We start from the raw sequence: 19,557 nt of genomic DNA, 5'->3' as shown, positions 1-19,557 counted from the left end.
AAAGTCATTTCGGCAAAAACAAACTATGCTATTATCTGAGGATAGCACCTTCGTAAACCAAGATAAAGCATATTTCAACCCTGCAGGCGCAACACAAAACGCAGAAATAAAAACATAATTCATGCCTTACCTTTGACAAGCTTATTTTACTGGCACTCCAATATGTCCCATAAACATCAAAAATGTTCCTTTTGTTCAATTAACTCCGCCAATAAATATCCAAAATGTCAATTTATTTGGAGTGTTTGATTAAGAAAAACACCGGTTCCAACTTGCGCAACGTGACTACAAAATATCTCAAAATTTACCTGTAAACTTTGCCAAAACATTTCAAACTACTTTTGTAATACAACTTTAGGTATTTTTTAACGTAAATAATCAATAAAATGTAAGACTGGATGATCTGTGTTCAATACAGGAGGAAAACAAACTGTAGCATGCTTTCTGGTCACACGCCTCTAACAGTACACTTCAAGTGACCTTCGTTCAAATTGGCCATACTTCATTACACAAAGGAATAACCTCAACCAATTTCTAAAGACTGTTGACATCCAGTGTAAGCGATAGGAACTGCAAGAAGGTCCCTTAGAAATCTTGATTCCAGCCAGACATGATTCAAACAGTTTTAGAAACTTCAGAGAGTGTTTTCTATAAAAATCTACTAATAATATGCATATCTTCTGGCGATGAGTAGCAGGCAGTTGAATTTGGGCATGCATTCCATCCGGACGTGGAAATACTGCCCCCTGTCACCAAGAATTTGACAAACATTGCAGGTCAAGAAATAGAGTTAATAAAATATTTACTAAATTAACTCAATAAAACCCAACATAACAGTAACAAGGCTATATACATGAGGTACCAGTACCGAGTCAATGTGCGGTGGTACAGGTCAGTCGAGGTAATTTTTCAATTGACTAGATAATAAATAGCAAATAGCAGCAGGTAAAAACAAAAAGGGGGTGGTTCAATGTAAATAGTTTAGTTCAGTGGTCTTATGGCTTGGGGGTAGAAGCTGTTAAGGAGCCTTTTGGTCCTAGACTTGGTGCTTCGGTGCCTTCCTGTGACACTGCCTAGTATATAGGTCCTGGATGTTAGGAAGCTTGGCCCCAGTGATGTACTGGGCCATACACATTACACTCTGTAGTGCCTTATGGTCAGATGCCGAGCAGTTGCCATACAAGGCAGTATTGCAACAGGTCAGGATGCTCTAGATGGTGCAGCTGTAGAACTTTTTGAGGATCTGAGGACCCATGCCAAATCTTTTCAGTCTCCTGAGGGGGAAAGGTGTTGTCGTGCCCTCTTCACAACTGTCTTTGTGTGTTTGGATCATGATAGTTTCTTGGTAATGTGGACAGCAAGGAACTTGAAACTCTCGACCCACTTCACTTCAGTCCCGGGCCTGTTCGGCCCTCAACGGCACACTCCAACACTTAGACAACCATTTAAAAACAAAGCATTTGTGTCTTGTAAGTCTGCCAGATCAAAGGCAGTAGGGAATGTTTTCTTTATAAGTGCGTGAATTTGACCATTTTCCTGTCCTGCTAAGCATTCAAAATGTAACCAGTACTTTTGGGTGTCAGGGAAAATGTATGGAGTAAAAAGTACATTATTTTCTTTAGGAATGTACAGTAGCGGAGTAAAAGTACAGATATCTAAAACAATGACTTATATAGTACTTTAAAGTATTTTTATTTAAGTACTTTACACCACTTTGTGCTATTCTAAAACGACTTGAGCGTCTGTCTACGTCGTTAAAGGGATACTTCGGGATTTTGGCAATGAGGCCCTTTATCTACTTGCTCAGAGTCAGATGAACTTGTGGATACCCTTTTCATGACAAAATCTCGACTTATCCTTTCAACCATTTGTTCACACTTTGCTCAATCAAGTTACCTTTTTAGCTAGAGCTAAAAACCTGGTATATATATCCAAACATTTTTGTGCAATAAAAGGTGGTGAATGAATAAACTACAGAACTCTTGCAATGCATGAATGAGAACTCTTGCATGTTGTCATAACAAACCTGATGTTTTTAAAGACAGGAAAATAGTGATTTTACACAATGTAGAAACCTATTATTCCACAAATGACGTTGTAATTTCAGTGGCAGGTATCAACATTTGAGCTTTTATAATAAATTCATGTATTTATACTGTTACATATTAGTTTCTAGGGCTTCTAAAGTAGCTAGAATTCATATAAGCCCAATATAGGCTGAATCTCAATCAATTTAAGAAATCATATTTTCTGGTGCTCCAAAATTGAATGTGGTGCTCCTAACTTTTTAAAGTGCTACCAATGAAACATTTTAATTTATATCCCTGCCTGTGCAGAACCAATAATGCATGTCTGGATCAATCTACACTCCCCCCAAAACTATATTTTTTATTAGATATTTTTCTATTCTATCTTCATATTCCTGTGAAAAACATGCTGAACTGTAAATTACGCTGAGATTGATAGAAGTGGTCAAGTGACAATGTAGCTGTAAATCATCTTAAAACAAGCCATCTTAATGAAAATGACTGGAGGTGTCATTACATGGAGTGTAACTAAATGTGGATTGAGGGAACGATATCCTATACAATGTGGGGGTATAAATTGTGAACACATATAGTTGTTGTAAGGGAAACGTACCTGTTAGGGAGGAGAGTGACTGTGAAAGACCACTAGCTCTTCTTGAGTTTCACAGATTGTGATATCAGCAGACGAAATTAGAAATGGCGGGTGCAGTGTAATAGTATTGGCTCGGCCCCAAGGGAAGGATTGCGTATCGGCGTAATGAATTGCAGGGGAGGGAGTCCCTGGGCTTTGCTGCTCCATGTAAACACCATAATGGAAATATATTGGATTTCCTTTAGGCTCCTTGCACTGGTTAATTGCCAGATTGACAGACCAACCTGAGATCTTTATCCAAAAACCACCTAGAATACAGAGTTCCCTTCCCTAAGTGAACAGCCAGCAGAGGCATCCTCTGCGTATGGTTCCTCTTTTTGGTCCCGACATTATGAAGTTTATGAATATTTCACGCTGGTGTTTGTTTGTGTTTTTCTTTTAGGTGAGAGCGTAACCCGATGAAGAATGATACATGTATATCACATGCAAGGGAGAGCAATTGCCAAGAATTTTCTGGAAGAGGAGAACGAGACATACCTTGTTTACTGCCGTCAAAGAGGCAGAAAGGTTTGTGCTCTTTGTTATACCATAAATTACTCTACCTCACTCATGTTTGAACAAGAAATTTGTTGGATTTGTCAAGATGAACACTTTATAACAGTGTAGCCTGCCTATGTTGGCTTCAGAGGTGAACAGCAGTGCAGTGGGGAATCAGGCTAATTTCTTTAACTAATTAAACAGAACTGTGACTAACTACCCTGGATTTACATAGAAACACACTTAACCTCCCAGTGAGATGTTGCCGACAGTCAATGCTACCTTCTAGCAGCAGACAGTGACGCCAATTAAGTAATTTAACTTTACTGTAACTAACTACCCTAGATGTATGTAGAAATATAGTAAATATCCCAATGTGATGTTGCTCCCTGCCAATGCTACCTCCTAGCAGAGATTCCATTTCAAACGTACACTGATCCACCTCTCAAAGCCGCAAGGCACTAAGAATGGCAGCAGATGAGCAGAGCAATGTTGGTGAAAAGTTTCCCTTTTGTGCTGTGTCACTCATTAGAGACTAGACAAGACACCTGTCCTATGGCTAACACAATCCCATTAGCCCAGGCTAGGAGTGGGAAAGGGTCAGACAAAGACACAGCCTCATCTTTATTTTATTCATTCGACTGAGAATCTGTGTGAGTTTGATTGCTCTTCACTCACAGTGAGACGTGTCCCCCATACACAATCGTGGCCCAGTCCATGGCATTAATTGTATGTACCACTACCATAGATTCGGCTGCTTAGGTTTCTTTTTCTCCCAAGGTTGACGATTCCCTCTGGTTTCATCGGTCGTCTCCCAGGACATACAGATTTATTTGGGTAACGGCGCTAAAACGGTGTAATTGCCATCTGCATGGAATAACAAATTGTTGATTGCAGATGCGATCACGGCTGCACGTACGCGGTAGCACCCGGGTAATGTGTTTGTCAGGTTTCTCCCATACCGGCCGCAGCTGTTTTATGGCTGTGAATTCACTGAGACAGAGATGGGGATGTTTACAAAGCCAAAGATATCCTGCCTTAAAGCGCAGAGCCCAGGGCCTTGAGTGCTGCTGGAGCTACACTAGATACCCCCCTAAACTGTATCCTGTCTGTGGCTGGCTGGATCTCCCTGGAGGTATACGCTTTTAACCTTGACTCACTCCCCATTCCCAAGCCATTTGGCAAAATAAAGGAGGAAGGAAGGAACACACAGAGGTAAATTACACACATTTGACCACTCTCACTAGACAGGCCACTGGAGCCTGGGGAAATTAAGCTCCACTGATAGTCTGTCTGTACTGTGCTTTATCAAACAGTGGTTATCAGTCTTTATATTCATTAGGACTCCATTTGTGGCTGTCCTGTTGTTGTGGCTGTTGTTACTGGTCTCAAAGCATTTCACACTTCTTCACCATTAAGAAAGTCACTAGATTTGAGATTGATTTGCCCGGCTCAATGTTTTAGCAATCTCAATATCCCGGCTCCTCGGTTCTGTCCAACTTGGGGTAGATTAAAGGAGGATTGAGGATGAAGAAAGAAGCACCACGATATACAATGATCTTTTGGATAATTAAAGGGGACTAGAAACACGTCAGAAAGTAAAGAGATGTCGTCAATTCACTAATACTAAACATGTGCATTGAACATGGGAACATCTCTATTTTGGGGGATTTTGATCTTGAACAATGTTTATTAGTGGTATGGGTAGCGCCATCGTGCATTGCTATAGTAACGACTGCGTCATTGGCAGTGTTGACCAAATGGTGAGTTTTGGCATGGGGACTGAAAGTGAATGTTGCCCTTTCCTCCACTCGCCTCCAACTTCGACACTGCTCTGTCATTGAGATCGGGACAACAATGTTAAGGTAAGTAACTGATACAATCACTTTTATGTTGGTAATTATAATATTTACATTTTAGAGTATTTTTTCTGATTAATCAGATTAACTTTTGATAACAAGCCGAGTAGACAGTCAGCCGAGTAGACAATCAGCAAGGAAGGTAGATGGCTAGCATAACGGTACTTGATTTAGCTCGTCTTGTCTATGCTAATATTTTATTTGATATTTGTACAACATAAAATTATCTTATTGACAATTTGAAGAGTGTTTGTCTTTAGGAATTATTCAGAGCTCAAACAAATTTGCTAGTGATGCGATATGTAGCTAACCAGCCAGAGAGGGCTAATGCAGGATTGCTATTTTACCAGTAAAATGTATGATCCCCGTACTTATAATTATTAGCTAGGTAGCTAGATAACTACATAGCTAGATATCTCTTTAGGTGTTTGTTATCTGTGACATAAAATAGTAGCTAAGCCAAGTTTTTTGACTGGAAGGTAATTGTAAATTATGTACTATTAGGACTATATACAGTGCATTCGGAAAGTATTCAGACTTTTTTTTTAAAATGTTGTTACGTTACAGCCTTATTCTAAAATGTATTTATATATTTTTTGTTCATCAATCTACACAAAATACCCCACAATGACAAAGCAAAAACAGGTTTTTAGAAATGTTGGCAAATGTATACAATAAAATAAAAATGGAAATGGAAAATATCACATTTACACAAGTATTCAGACACTTTATCAGTACTTTATTGAAGCACCTTTGGCAGAGATTACAGCCTTGAGTCTTCTTGGGTATGACGTTACAAGCTTGGCACACCTGCATTGGGGGAGTTTCTCCCATTCTTCTCTGCAAATACTCTCAAGCTCTGTCAGGTTGGATTGGGAGACTCACTGCACAGCTATTTTCAGGTCTCTCCAGAGATATTAGATCAGGTTCACGTCTAGGCTCTGGCTGGGCTACTCAAGGATATTCAGAGACGTGTCCGAAAGCCACTCCTGCATTGTCTTGGCTGTGTGCTTAGGGTCGTTGTCCTGTTGGAAGGTGATCCTTCTCCCCAGTCTGAGGTCCTGAGCACTCTGGCACAGGTTTTCATCAAGGATCTCTCTGTATTTTTCTCCATTCATCTTTCCCTCATCCCTGACTAATCTCCCAGACCCTGCCGCTGAAAAACATCCCCACAGCATGATGCTGCCACCATCCATGCTTCACAATATGGATGGTGCCAGGTTTCCTCTAGAAGTTACGCTTGGCATTCAGTCCAAAGAGTTCAATTTTGGTTTCACCAGACCACAGAATCTTGTTTCTCTTGGTCTGAGAGTCATTTAGATGCCTTTTGGCAAACTTCAACTGGGCTGTCATGTGCCTTTTACTAAGGAGTGGCTTCCATCTGGCCACTCTACCATAAAGGGCTGATAGGTGGAGTGCTTCATGAATGGGTGTCCTTCTGGAAGGTTATCCCATCACCACAGAGTAACTCTAGAGCTTTGTCAGAGTGACCATCGAGTTCTTGGTCACCTCCCCGACCAGGGCTCTTGTACCCCGATTTCTCAGTTTAGCTGGGCAGCCAGCTCTAGGAAGAGTCTTGGTGGTTCCAAACTTCTTCAATTTAAGAATGATGGAGGCCACTGTGTTCTTGGGGACCTTTAATGCTGCAGACATCTGAGGAAGGGTTCCAAAAATCTGTGCCTCGGCACAATCCTGTCTCAGAGCTCTACGAATAATTTCTTCAACCTCATGGCTTGGCTTTTGCTCTGACATGCACTGTCAACTTTAGGACTTTATATTGACAGGTTTGTGCCTTTCCAAATCATGTCCAATCAATTGTATTTACCATAGGTGGACTCCAATCAAGTTGTAGAAACATCTCAAGGATGATCAATGGAAACAGAATGCACCTGAGCTCAATTTCAAGTTTCATAGCAATGGGTCTGAATGCTTATGCAAATAAGGTATTTATTATTTATACATTTGCAAACATTTCTAAAAACCTGTTTCCGCTCTGTTATTATTGGGTATTGTGTGTAGATTGATGAGGGGAAAAAATACTTGAATCTATTGTAGAATAAGGCTGTAACGTAACAAAATGAGGAAAAAGTCAATAGGCCTGAATACTTTCCGAAGGCACTGTATTTTAGTGGGTGTTTTTTTAATCTCTCTATCTCTCTCTCTCTGACACTGTGGTGGACTGTCAGCTCTCAGACCTTTGTGAGGGCATGCAGGGGCTGGAAAGAGTGGACAAGATGCTGCTGAAGTTTCAAAAGAGCTGAGGGACAATTACACCCTCACATGACACACCCTCACAGCCAGCTGAGCCTAGATGAACTTCAATGTACTTCCGTAGAAATCGTTGACTTTGTTACAGGAAAGTTAGAAAGGAGAATATGATGTGGTTTGTTTGTGTAGCACCTGAATGGGAGAGCAGTTATGCTGGGGTGGCAGGGTAGCCTAGTGGTTAGAGTGTTGGACTAGTATCCAAAAGGTTGAAAGTTCAAACCCCCGAGCTGACATGGTACAAATCTGTCATTCTGCCCCTGAACAGGCAGTTAACCCACTGTTCCTAGGCCATCATTGTAAATAAGAATATATTCTTAACTGACTTGCTAAGGTAAATAAATTGTAGGGGACCAAAATAGTTTTAGGTAGTGGCACTCCAGTGAGTGTGACTCATTGCGCACATAGGCACGAGTAAAGGGACTCCAAGTCTTCAGTATCTCAGACTGTCACTGGTCATTTCGCCTCTGTTACATGCTTTTCATTTTTTTCCATTCTGACTCTTTGTGTATTAGGATATCGGCCTAGTGGAATGTAATACAAAAGAAAATGAAGTTGTAATATTATGTCATAATATCCCTTATTCTTATCATATTTTGTAGTTACATAACAATTTTGGTAACAATATCCCTGAGATTAATTTTGGATATAATGTTTTGGTCATGACAGCGATGTGCGCAAGTGAGCCACATTGTTTTCAGGTTTGAATGAGACAATATCTTCCCCTAGCCCTGTTGTTTCGATAAAGTTTTGGTTTTATTCATAATATATTACTTGTGTATGTCTTTCCTTGTCATATTTCAGACAAAGGGTGTTTTCACATATAGTCCTCTTTTAACCGATCTCAGTCCTCTTTAAAGCAAACTTTTGGGTAAAAAAACAACAAAGCAAAAACAATGTATTCACACGGCCCCCGCCTTTGAATGAGGACACAAACTCTTTGCAAGTTCACTTAATCTATTTTGTGGTCTGAGTCCTCTTTGCATTCACATTGCTATGTTTAGAAATTAACATTCCATCAGAATGTGTCATCGGACAGCTATATACAGTATATATCTATATAATTATAGAAAAGTTCCACTGTTCTCGCTAAAAGTGCTTTAACTCATTCACAGTAAAAAAAAATGTATTACTATTCTGATTTCAAATTTGAAACCCTTACTAAATAAGGAAGACTCAATATGTGGCCGACCGGCTCGATTCGGTCTTATTTAACTAAATTTGAAATGTTTTTTTTTTTTTACATTGGACAAAAGTAGAGACTCAGAGATAGAAAATGGTATATCATACACTACAGTTGGAGAACAACGGGAAACTACTTTTTGATGAACTTGAATGTTTTGGTACACATACAGTACTGGACTTCTTTGTCTACATTCAGAATCTTTCACGGCCTCTTAAGCTTTAGCCCCGCCCATCTGTTTCAGGAGCGCACACTGGGCAATCAGGCCGAGGAGTAGGGTTGCTCTGAGCGTTTTGTCCTAACAACAGCAGTGAAGCACCCAAGTCAACTGGCTAATGTTAGCTAGCTTGCTAGCTACTTCCAGACAAAAATGAGAGAACAGCTCACTCTGACCATTTTACTCACCCTAGCAGAGCTGGTTAGGCTGGTTTTGTGTTATATATAACTATCAAATCAAATTGTTCTGAGATATGAATAATATTACGACACAGATCATGCACATAATGTTAGCTAGCTGACCTAACAACAGCAGTCAATCACCCAAGACAACTGGCTAACATTGGCTAGTTTGCTTGCTACTTCCAGACAACAAATGAGAGAACAGCTCACTCTGACTATTTTACTTACCCTAGCAGAGCTGGTTAGGCTGGTTTTGTGTTCTCCAGAGCGTTGGTGACTGCAAATGTGCTGCTGGCAACAATTTAATTAAAACATTTTGCCAATGTTTACTGACAACGGCCATATTCAACGGATGTTAAGCATTCGTAAATGTATCAGTTATTCTGTGCTCTGGCACACTCAGACAAGAGTCTTCTGAAATAGCCAGAGTAGATAGCTGGTAAATTCGCTCTGGCTACGTCTATCAACAGTTGTCGCAGTGACATCATTAACATTCTATTGAAATGGTTACTTGCATAGTGAAGTATTTTGTTAAGATGTGTAGCTAGCTAGCTAAACAATGAATCATAATCCCAACTAATGATGTTTACTACCCTGCATGAATCTGCAGGTAGCTAATTTACCAGGTTCAATGTTAGATAGCTAACATCAGGCTATAACTAGCAAAGCAAATGGCTCTGAAATACAAAAAATATTACTACACAGATCACACGTTACGTTAGCTAGTGAGGAAGCCAGCTAACGTTCGCTAGCTAGCTAACAGTACACTTTAACTTAAAGTGAAAATAACTTTCTGTAAAAAAAAAATTGTAATGTCTGAAAACGTAGCAAGCTAGACTATCTTACCCGTATACATGAATGGACGCTTCGCCCTATGTCACAGATGCCATGGTTGGCCTTAGTTTGAAGATGTAATCCGGAGGCAGGTGTTTTCTCCATCTCATTAGCTATCATACTCTAATTCCACTGATTTCAAAACTCAGTCCAGAAAGTGGAGAGCAGCACTTATGCCGTTTTACTACGTGATATCGTTTTTAAAAAACCCTCGTTAGAAAGGATTACCTACTACACATATTGACCAGCTCAAATAGATGTGCTTCATGGCAGACCAATCTAAACTCTCTGGATGTCCAGCTCACCCAGTATCTCAGACAATCAGGGACCGTCGTTGGAGGCTCCGGACTGGAGACCGTCACTGGAGGCTCCGGACTGGGGACCGTCGCTGGAGGCTCCGGACTGGGAACCGTCGCTGGAGGCTCCGGACTAGGGACCGTCGCTGGAGGCTCCGGACTGGGGACCGTCGCTGGAGGCTCCGTGCCCTGGATTTTCACTGCAGGCTCCGGGCCATGGATCATCACTGGAGGATTCGTGACATGGATCATCACTAGAGGCTTCGTACGTGGAGCCGGAACAGGTCTCACCGGACTGAGGAGACGTACTGGAAGCCTGGTGCATGGAGCTGCCACAGGGCTTATCAGGCTGGGGAGACATACTGTAGGTCTGGTACGTGGAACCGGAACAGTTCTCACCGGAATGGGGAGATGCACTGGAAGCCTGGTGCGTGGAGTAGGCACCTGATACACTGGGCCATGGAGGCGCACTGGAGGTCTCGAGCGTAGAGCTGGCACAACCCATCCTGGCTGGATGCCCACTTCTGGGGGGCGCTGGCACAGAGCGCACCGGACTGTGAATGCTCACTGGAGACACAGTGTGCATCACCGCATAACACGGTGCCTGACCGGTCACATGCTCCCTACGGTAAGCACGGGGAGTTGGCTCAGGTCTAAACCCTGACTCCGCCAATCTCCCCAATCTCCCCGCCTCTCGGCCTTCTGTGACCCGGTCTTGTCCCCTGCCATAATCTCCTCCCCGGTCCAGCTCGTCCTCCAAGTTGGAGCACGCTGCTTGGTCTTTTTGTGGTGGGTAATTCTGTCAAACTCCCTGTCATAGGCGCAGCGCGCATGTAATTCCACATTTTTTTTTAAATAAAGTGAAACCTTCACAAAAAAACAGGTAAACAGAGACCGAATGTGACGCGAATGTGACGCAACCGTGGCGCACACAAACACACACAGAAAATAAATAATTACCCACAACATTAGGTGGGAAAAAGGCTGCCCAAGTATGATTGCCAATCAGAGACAACGATAGACAGCTGCCTCTGATTGGGAACCATACTTAGCCAAAAATAAAGAGATAGAAAACATAGAATGCCCACCCAAATCACACCCTGACCTAACCAAATAGAGAAATAAAACAGCTCTCTAAGGTCAGAGCGTGACACTGTTTTTTCTCTATCTTCATTAGGAATTTGTATAAATTGCAGCTTTTTGGGGGGGAAAGTGTTGATTTTTGTATAAGATACACATTTTCACGGGTGTTTTTGCTTGACTGATTACCATTTGATTGATGTGGTGCTATTGTTTGTCGTATCATTTGAAAGGGCTGTTTTTCAGCTTTCAAAATATGTATCATGTTTTCATATATGGTTTGAGACCAACACAGTATGCTCACTAATGCATGCAGAGGTGTCAGTACATTCAGAAATTCCCAAACTCTCCTGCCAGTGACGCAACAATGCCAATATGGCAATTTACAGTTATACAGTTAGCTGGTGTTCTAAAGCCAAGTGTTTCCATTCCCCTTTAATGTGCTCTCCTTTTCACACAGATTGATCTTTCCTTCTCTTCTTTCCAAATGGATTTGTTCATAATTCATGGCAGTTTGGTGCACTGTGTACAGTGTGTGATCTATGTGTAGTCAGAGCAAGTCCCCCATGCCCACCCGTCTCTATTATACAGGCTCAGCTCAGAGCCAGAAACACTAAAGCATGGCATGGCCTCTCTACTCTGCTCTGCAGAATATTGCCAACATCCTCCACCCCCAGGCTGCTTTACAGAGCCTTTCATTGGTATGTGTCACTCACGACCCCACTGATTCACCCTGGCTGGTCACCCGCCACTGGCCTACAGTCACTCGCCCACGGACAACATGACAATGGCAAGCTAGCCAAGTATGTGCTGTGTGTGAGCCTAGGTGTGAATATCGCTGGGCTGCTCAAAGTGTCCAGCCATCTGCCAGTGCATATGGAAATAGCTCTGAAGCTTGGATAGATACCCTCTGAGCTCAGGAATTAGAGCGTTTTCACTGAGGCATAGTTTTCACTGATGATGCTGTACAGTACATTGGTCTCTGTGGTGCTGGTGTCAGGCAATATAACGCATGCACATTTGAGTGAATGTGATTTACACATTCTAGTCTTGTTGTGGTTTGTTTAGGTTGCCAGGATCATTTTAACGTCTCATTTAGCATAGCAGATACAGGACCAGTCAAAAGTTTGGACACACCTACACATTCCAGATGTTTCACAGGCAATGGATATTAGACCGGTGGAAATATGTCCTTTGGTCTGATGAGAGATTTTTGGTTCCTACCGCCGTGTCTTTGTGTGACGCAGAGTAGGTGAACGGATGATCTCCGCATGTGTGGTTCCCACCTTGAAGCATGGAGGAGGAGGTGTGATGGTGTGGGGGTGCTTTGCTGGGGACACTGTCTGTGATTTATTTAGAATTCAAGGCACACTTCACCAGCATGGCTACCACAGCATTCTGCATCGAAACGCCATCCCATCTGGTTTGCATTTAGTGGGACTATCATTTGTTTTTCAACAGGACAACCTTCAGGTTGTGTAAGGGCTATTTGACCAAGAAGGAGAGTGATGGAGTGCTGCATCAGATGACCTGGACTCCACAATCACCCAACCTCAACCCAATTGATGGTTTGGTTTGGGATGAGTTGGAACACAGAGAGAAGGAAAAGCAGCCAGCATATGCAGCTCAGCATATGTGGGAACTCCTTCAAGACTTTTGAAAAACAATTTAAGGTGAAGCAGTTGGAGAGAATGCCAAGAGTGTGCAAAGCTGTCATCAAGGCAAATATATTTCAATTTTTTTAAATACTTGTTTATTTACTACAGTATTCCATATGTTTTATTTTATTGTGTTGATGATGTCTTCTACTATGTAGAATAATAGTAAAAATGAAGAAAAACCTTTGAGTATGTGTGTCCAAGCTTTTGACTGGTACGGTATGTATGTGTGACTCAAATTGTTGTTCAAATGTGTGTTGCATGAGAGAGATTAAACTCTTTTCTGGGTGGCTGCACTGCCATTAAAGAGAGAGAACTTACTAAAAGTTCCAACCTTTTCTTTGGAACAATGTGTTGTGGTGCCATGAACAGAAACATACTAATTGCTCGCCAAGGCTATCCACAGACGTGCTCTGTTCTCAGACTAAAGGGAATCATATACACTGTGTGCAAAGCAGATAACAATATATAGCAGTGTACAGCAGGGGGAGGATTTTAGCTAGTGTCCGTGGGCCTCTACAGCTTAAGTTGCATGCTTTAATGTGTGCTAAGCTTTGGCACCACCTGTGATAGGTGGGTGAAGGATAAAGAGAATTCCATTTGATTGGCACGGTGGCATGAAGGTGACATGTGAATGTGAAATGTAAAATATACATCGGTGAACAACGGCACAATCTGCAATATTAACTGCTGTTCAATGTTCATGTACATAAATGCTGTACATTTATCCAACACCATCCCTCAGCTTTATAGCAAACCTAGTTGTGTGCTTTTGGTGGATAATGGCACATTCATTTCATAAATCCAGTCATGTTCTCATAGCACTAGGTCAGAAAATGTTATCATAGTTGTTACAGTCAATACTGTGTATATCTCTATGCTGTATCTATCTATATGGTTGTGACTGTGTAATAGAGGGCCATAAGTGAGATTTATGTAAGGGATGACATAAAGGCCAAATGCATATGCTGATGTTTGCATTACTCAGAACCTAGTGCTGTGTTCACACAGCGTGGGAGAGGCTTCCGGCTCCAGATGGTGCCACATGATTTTCATAGTATTACGACTGTAGTATTGTACAGTAGCTGTGACGCACACAATCGTCCAAGCAGTGACCTCGCTTCTCTTCCGTTACATTCGCCATGGGCATCATGCACCAATTATTTTAGAGGGACCACAAAGTGTGTGAGGATGGAAGCAGGGGTGATCTTAGAATTTTCCAAATACCTGAGACTGATTTTTTTCCTGCAATCTAAAACCATAATCATTATGCCTAATTCTATGTAAAAAAAATTATAATGATAATAATCTGCATAGGTTATCTAAGAATACATCTTAACCTGTTCAATTGTAATTTTAATTAATTCACTTTCATGCCTTAGGAGTTTAATACAACTGCCACACAGGTATAAGGTATCATAACCCAAGAATGGAAGCACTTTTAGTCTTTCCTGAAGTCAGCTAAGAAAGTGAGACAACTTGAGTGACAGCCTGAAATGCCTTGGTAGCTAGTTATGAGGTTGGGAGATTGTATCACGTTTCAGGTAAGACCCAGATGCAGACATCATCAAAATAACAACAGTGTATTAATTGAACAGGGAGAGGCAAAAGACAGGTCAAGGGCAGGCAGAGGTCAGTAATCCAGAAAGGTGGGGCAAAGGTACAGGACGGCAGGCAGGATCAGGGCAGGCAGAACAGTCATCACCGGGAAAAATAAGAAACAGGAACAATCGAGAGACTGGAGCAGAGGGAAAACCGCTGGTAGGCTTGATGAAACAAAATGAACTGGCAACAGACAAACAAAGGACACAGGTATAAATACACAGGGGATACTGGGGAAGGCAACACCTGGAGGGGGGTGGAGACAATCACACAGACAGGTGAAACAGATCATGGTGTGACAGATTGAGAACCTACAGTATTTAGCTGGCTCACTAAAGCCAACTTCATAAAATTGCATGGTGGCTAAACATTTGTGTTTTATTCTTTCATCAAGATGGAATCAATAGGCTATATAGCTTGATCAAATTAATTAGCAAACATCCTGTGAGTCCTGCCCATCACCGGCAGCTAAAATCAAATCAAACACTGTGTGTGTCACTCTATACTCTCTCTCCTACTCCACTGACGATACTGTCTGCATGCATTAGAGTATGTAGCGTCCTCCCTAGCATATCTCTGCTCTGTGGTGCACCATCTTTGCACAGTCTAGTCAGTGTGCCCCATCTGCAAAATACAGCCGACAGACAGATCTTTTTATAAATAGTTATGATAAAATGTGGGCTTAAGAATGAAGTTGAGTAATTAATTTAAATCTGAGGGGGCACATGCCCTTGTGCCTCCTATGAGAAATGATGCCTGTGACACTCACCCATATTCCCATGGGGAGGATTACCTTGATGGTTTCCCGAAGCAGAACATCCTCATTGTATTTTGTTAATTCATTTATCTATGAAACATGCTCAATCGCCACTATATCCTATAAGCTGCTTTGCATAAAGCCGATCATGCTTACCTCCACTTGCCAACAATCAATTATATATTTTTGGGTCATACCTACGTCGTACCTTGTCTTACTGTCGCATGCTTAGCTGCATGCAGGATGTAACAAATGTTGAGTGGGCCTCATAACATCGTTGAAGAGCAGTTGTCAGTAGATTGGTGAAGCGGTCAAGCACATGTGCAAACATTTGTGCAGCACCTCCCACTCCACTTGAAACTGGAGCACACTACAATGGATGGTGCTCCACATTGCATCAGGGAATATTAGACTCATTGGAACAAATGTGTTTTGTTGCTCAATTTTTGTAGCTGCAGTATGAAAGTGTTTAAAACACACTATAATAACCTTGTCTCCTCTGCTTTGCCTTACTCACCTCACTATAAGGCAGTCTTCGTAAAAATGGACTCCATTGCCCCCTAATTAGTTATCAACATCCCTATTTGAGAACAGGAGTTATGTACAGCAGGCTGTATATTGGACGTTTGGGTACTTTTGGATGTGCAGTGGCCGTATGAGCTGGGACTGTGTAGATACTCCTAGCATTAAAGTGCAGTAGATTTGAGAAAAGATTTCATCTTCAAAAGGTAACTGTAGGGAAAGATGGCGGCCCCCATGTACTTACCACAAACGCCTTATTTGCTAAGTTTGCCAGATTGGACAGTGCTCTTGTCACATTGTATAAATGATTGGAGACAGGCGCAGGACTACGTAACAGGGGGTTTTAATACTCCACCTAAAATTACAACATGCCATGAAAAGGCACAGGGACGAAGCCCAAAACACAGGGATGTAACCCAAATAAAAGAGCAAGGTTAAACCTCTCATGAATACATGGGACGAGACCCGTAATAACAATACACGGGACGTGACCTGTAATAACAAGTGCACAACAATACATGGGACGAGACCCGTAATAACGAGTACACAATACACGCAGCACGGAAGCCGAAACAACAATTATTGGCATTAGCACAGTATACATGATCCCAATTGTAGCTACAAGATGGAGGCACATTGAACCATGTTGCGCATCGTTGACGTAATACCTGAATTCCTTCATCTTTATGCACATTTGCCATTGGCTCACCATTCAGGGACATAGCATCGAATACAGTAGATTACATCCCTGTGAATATGACTGGGTCGGATCTTGTTACACAAGGCTACACTGGCCTTGATGTATGTTATGTGGTTGTTGTTGAGTCTCAATTTTATCCCTCATCAAAAGCTCTTATCATCTCTCCAAATCATTTATACACGAAATCATTTTGTGTTTTGGTTGTTCTTGTTTCTTTTTACTTTGTGTTTTCCTCGATGGATGTTTTATTCATTTATTCTGGGATGTTTATTAAGGTAATGAAAGGAGAGAAGGGGATGGAACTCATCATGTTTTATGGATCAAAGACACAATGAGGTCTAAGCTTCTTTGGTGCTGTGTTTTCCCCCCAATTAGTCAAGACTCTGACAACCTTATTACTGGCTAATATAATAATACAGTTTATGCCACTTAGTGGGTTTGATTCCCGGGACCACCCATACATAAAATGTATCCCTGCATGATTGTCGCTTTGGATAAAAGTGTTTCAAAGCGACAATCATGCATGGATACATTTTATGTATGGATGGTCCCGGGAATCAAACCCACTACCATTGCATTACAAGCACAATGCTCTACCAACTGAGCTACAAAGGACATTTGCTGCCTTTTCGCCTCTCTCTAACCCTCTCTACACCAACCCTTTGGCCACCACCATGACTGATATTAATCAATAGTAAATGTGATGGGGGCCCATGGTACTGCAACTGATTGGGGTGTCAGAGACAGTCCGGGGTATGTACGACCTATGAAGCTACGTCGCAGTCAGCCCAGTCCATGTAAAACACTTGGGCTCAGCCTATTTTTTTGTCAACAATCCTTTTTTTAAACTTAATTTGTTCTTCTTTTCCTCATTCTCCCTCTCGTGTGTCATTCATTGTAGGACCGCAGAACTCAGTCTGGGCCTCAACAATGCTATTTCTCTGTAAAAAATTAACAACAGACTTTCAGCATGCTTTTAGAGAAGGGCACTCAACATATGGAGTACTGCACTGACACAAGAGACTGATTGGTTGAAAGAAATGTATAATAATACGATTGTGGGAGCTGTACTGTTAGATTTCAGTGCTGCCTTTTGATATTATTGACCATAACCTGTTGTTGAAAAAACATTTGTGTTATGACTTTTCATCCTCTGCGTCACGTGTGCTCCCTCTCGGGCATCTAGGTCACCAGGCTGCCGTTATGGTGCACACCTGTCAGCATCGTTACGCGCACCTGCGCGTCGTCAGACTCACCTGGACTCCATCACTTCCTTGATTACCTGCCCTATATATGTCACTCCCTTTGGTTCCTTCCCCCGGTGTCATTGTTTCTGTTTCATGTCTGTGCATTGTTAATAGAACTCAAAAGGTTTTCATTATTGGAAAAGCTTCTCCAATGTCAAACATGTAAAGTGTGGTGTACATCAGGACAGCCTTCTACTCTTTTCTATTTTTACCAGTGACCTGCCACTGGCATTAAACAAAGCACGTGTGTCCATGTATGCTGATGATTCAACCATATACGCATCAGCAACCACAGCTAATGAAGTCACTGAAACCCTTAACAAAAAGTTGCGGTCAGTTTTGGAATGGGTGTCTGGTAGCAAACATCTCTAAAACTGAGAGCATTGTATTTGGTACAAGTTCTAGACCTCAGCTGAATCTGGTAATGAATTGTGTGGCTGTTGAAAATGTTGAGACTAAATTACTTGGCATTACCCTAGATTGTAAACTGTCAAACATATCAATTCAATGGTTGTGAAGATTGGGAGAGGTCTGTCTGCAATAAATAGATGCTCTGCTTTTTTGAGCAATTCCTACAAGCAATTCCTACAAGGTCTAGTTTTGTCTTATCTTGATTATTGTCCAGTTGTGTGGCCGAGTGCTGCAAGGAAAGAGCTAGTTAAGCTGCAGTTGGCCCAGAACAGAGCGGCACGTCTTGCTCTTCATTGTAATCAGAGGGCTGATATAAATACTTTGCATGCCAGTCTCTCTTGGCTAACAGTTGATGTCACGTTTGTCATAAAGAGTAGACCAAAATGCAGGGAATAAACTAAATGTGAAGCTACATGCAGTGCAGAACGCAACTACACACAAACATAGTCAAGATCCCACAAATCACAATGGGGAAAATGGCTACCTAAATATGATCCCCAATCAGAGACAACAATAAACAGCTGCCACTGATTGGGAATCATATCAGGCCACTATAGAAATACAATTCCCCTAGATAACCCACCCTAAATCTCAACATAGAGAATAAACAGCTCTCTATTGTCATGACGTTGCCCTCTTTGGGTACAGCGAGCACCATCCCCCTCTCTCTGTCACCTACACTCAGGCTGCTGTGACCTCAGGTCGTAAATCCTGGATGAGATTATCTCCTCGTGGCCACAGTATAAAGAGAGAGTGAGTTTTCATAGAGAGAACAAATTAATTTCTTCCACCTCACAGAACTTGAGGACCGAAACAACATTTATGTTCTGGAGAAGGTATAAAAGATCGGTGAAGAATCAAGCTACGAACTGGTCCGTTTGGTACAATTTTGTGAAACTCATGGGAGTAAATATGGCAACATTACCATAACGCTGTTTATACAATAGCCTCAGATATGAGGCTTACATCTAAGTATTGTATAAGATTAATGAGTGAGGATGATCCTGATTGTGAAATCGTGTAATGTGATTTTGGACTGTTTAACTTCTTGACGCACCCATCCCGTTAGCGGGATCATTTTCATCAACATCCGCTGAATTGCAGAGCACCAAATTTAAATTAAATTACTAAAAATATTTAATTTTCATGAAATCACAAGTGCAATATAGTGAAACACAGCTTAGCTTGTTGTTAATCCACCTGGCGTGTCAGATTTCAATACATATTTTTGGTGAAAGCTATTCAAGCGTTTATGTAAGCACATCTCTCTCAGTAGACAAATTATTACAAACAGCTAGCAGCCAAGTAGATTGGTCACGAAAGTCAGAAAAGCAATAAATTAAATCGCTTACCTTGTTTGCACTCACGAGACTCCCAGTTACACAATAAATGTTCCTATTGTACCATAAAGATCATTTTTATATCCAAAATACCTCCATTTGTTTGGCGCGTTATGTTCAGAAATCCACAGGCTCGAGCGGTCACGACATCGCAGACGAAAATTCCAAATAGTGTCCTTAAAGTGTGTAGAAAGATGTCAAATGTTTTTATAGTCAATCCTCAGGTTGTTTTTACAATATATAATCGA

The 19,557-nt window shown here is 41.6% G+C and overlaps 1 protein-coding gene across 1 annotated transcript in view; it reads left to right on the top strand.

Moving 5' to 3' along the window:
- LOC118398480 (leucine-rich repeat and fibronectin type-III domain-containing protein 2-like) overlaps positions 1-19,557 on the top strand; it is a 146,946-nt gene that overhangs the window by 39,957 nt on the left and 87,432 nt on the right. The window contains exon 2 of the mRNA XM_035793859.2: positions 3,062-3,186. The gene's annotated coding sequence lies outside the window, so the exon portion shown is untranslated. The remainder of the gene's footprint in view (positions 1-3,061; positions 3,187-19,557) is intronic.

Source organism: Oncorhynchus keta, chromosome 19 (assembly GCF_023373465.1).
Source record: "Oncorhynchus keta strain PuntledgeMale-10-30-2019 chromosome 19, Oket_V2, whole genome shotgun sequence".
NCBI lineage: Eukaryota > Metazoa > Chordata > Actinopteri > Salmoniformes > Salmonidae > Oncorhynchus > Oncorhynchus keta.
The sequence above is the reverse complement of the archived record's forward strand: the minus strand, read 5'-3'. Positions and strand labels throughout refer to the sequence as shown.